This window comes from Octopus bimaculoides, chromosome 1 (assembly GCF_001194135.2).
Source record: "Octopus bimaculoides isolate UCB-OBI-ISO-001 chromosome 1, ASM119413v2, whole genome shotgun sequence".
Taxonomy (NCBI): domain Eukaryota; kingdom Metazoa; phylum Mollusca; class Cephalopoda; order Octopoda; family Octopodidae; genus Octopus; species Octopus bimaculoides.
The window spans coordinates 19,886,656-19,889,225 of NC_068981.1; the positions used below are offsets into that span (position 1 = coordinate 19,886,656).

The 2,570-nt window shown below is 35.7% G+C and overlaps 1 protein-coding gene and 1 non-coding gene across 3 annotated transcripts in view; one reads left to right on the forward strand and one right to left on the reverse strand.

Annotated features, from left to right (window-relative positions):
• Positions 1-2,570, forward strand: part of LOC106873594 (low-density lipoprotein receptor-related protein 6) — a 699,058-nt gene that overhangs the window by 121,652 nt on the left and 574,836 nt on the right. The window lies entirely within an intron of this gene.
• LOC128250094 (U6 spliceosomal RNA) lies at positions 1,403-1,505 on the reverse strand. Its single transcript, XR_008266217.1, has one exon. It is a non-coding gene; the product is annotated as a U6 spliceosomal RNA (small nuclear RNA).

Below are 2,570 nucleotides of genomic sequence, written 5' to 3' on the forward strand. Positions count from 1 at the left end.
TATATATATATATATATATATATATATATGTGTATATATATATATGTTTTGCAGCCACCAATTTCACTTTCAAAACATTGGTCGGTCTAGGTCTGCATTAGAAAACACCTGCCCAATTTGCCACACAGTGGAACTGGACCCAATACTAGATGGTAGTGAAGCAATCTTCTTATTGTCACACATCCATGCCTTCGCTTGGTATTTCAACAAAAAAATGTAATTTGCTGACAATTTCTTTTTTTGGGGGGAAATATTCTATAATGAATATAACAAGCAGTTATTCAGAGCGCTTATCTAGATTACTGTGTATGACCCACTCTTTAGTGTTATAACTCAACTTTAATGACTTATAGAGAAGACTTGTAAAAAGTAATTATTTCAACTTTATTGAATAAATCACTGTGTCCTCACACACTAGAATCTACTTGGTTATTTTTATCTGTAGAATATTACTTAATTTTCTATTATATAGCTTTTATCTATATATATATTTTAAAAATTAATTAGAGGCTAATGTTGATTTTAGTTATTAAGAATATTATCGCATTCACTAAACGAGTTGTGTGTTTATTTCTGATTAAACTTGTATTGATTTTTACTTTATTAAAAATTCTGAGGCTTTCTGATGTCTTTTGTGAGTGGATATATGTATAAATATATATGTAAGGATATACATATATGTGTGTGTCTGTAGACATATGTATATATGTATGGACATGTATGTATATACGTATACTCTTACTCTTTACTCTTTTACTTGTTTCAGTCATTTGACTGCGGCCATGCTGGAGCACCGCCTTTAGTCGAGCAAATCGACCCCAGGACTTATTCTTTGTAAGCCTAGTACTTATTCTATCGATCTCTTTTGCTGAACCGCTAAGTTACGGGGACGTAAACACACCAGCATCGGTTGTCAAGCGATGGTGGGGGTACAAACACAGACACACAAACATATATATATACATATATACGACGGGCTTCTTTCAGTTTCCATCTACCAAATCCACTCACAAGGCTTTGGTCGGCCCGAGGCTATAGTAGAAGACACTTGCCCAAGGTGCCACGCAGTGGGACTGAACCCAGAACCATGTGGTTGGTAAGCAAGCTACTTACCACACAGCCACTCCTACGCCTATGAATACGTATATGTATTTATATGTATATTATCCCTGTCTCTATCCGCTAGCCACTCTCCATTCACATTGTTGTAAGCTTATTTATCAATCCACTTACCCTGTTCAATCCTTGGTGCTGCTTACATTCACCTCTCTGTAACTTGAGACTGTCACATCTTCACTGCCATCTTGTCTGTCTCGAGGCTACAGTAAAAGACACTTGCCCAGTGGGACTGAACCCGGAACCATGTGGTTGGGAAGCAAGCTTCTTACCACTGTATCTATAGATAAATATGGAACACTTCACAAATTTGCGTATCATCCTTGCACAGGGGCCATGCTAATCTTCTTTGTATCATTCCAATTTTAGAATATGTACTGTATATATATCATCATCATCATCATCATTTAATGTCCATCTTCCATGCTTGCATGGCTTGGATGGTTTGACATGGAGCTGTCAAGCCAGACAGAGGACTGCACCAAACTCCAGTGTCTGTTTTGGCATTGTTTTATACACATGCATATATGTAGATGTATACATGTGTATATATAAGTATGTATATGTGTGTGTGTGTATACGAATTATAAATATCATTACAATACAATCGTATTATTTTCCAGCTAAAACTAACACCGTGAAGTTAGAATTATAAATAATAGTGGCACAACAAGGCACCAATGTTTGCTGGAAATAGCAGTCAATAACCGTATGACGCTATGTAAAGCTTCACTGAATGTATACAGGCAAAGGTGTATGTGGTTGGCGAACATAAAAATTTTCGTCTTACCTCTGGGAAGAACCCTGGATAAATGAACAACCTAGAATAGATAATCTAGTACTCGAGTTTCAGACTTTCCAGAATATGCTCGATATCATAAATTTGGTTAGTCTTCTTCAGCTAGGTTCACCAAAGACGAAATTTAAAATATTCGCTACATGAGTGCCTGTATATTCGTCTGATATGTCTAGCCATAAACAGAACTGAGATCAGTGAAAAAGTTTCATATAAAAATTATAAATATCATTGCAATACAATAGTATTATTTTCCAGCTAAATAAAGCACCGTAAAGGTAGAATTATAAATAAGAAATAGTGGTACAACAAGGCACCAATGTTTGCTGGATTTCAGCTGCATGGAAACTCAGCATTACACTTCTCTGCATTAGATTACTATGTGGTCTGATAGCTCTGTTAGAACAACTTTCTGTGATAGGCACATGATTATTTGGATCCATATCTTTTATCACAAATTTACATATACTTATGTGTGTGTGTGTGTGTGTGTGTGTGTGTGTGTGTGTGTGTGCCATGCATACACACACACACACACGCACACACACAGAGGCGGATGTTAAATGATGATGATGAAGATACATGTATTTATAATATTAATGCACAATATATGGATTTATTTTACCCAGTGGTACTCACAAAAAAAAAAAACTTCTTT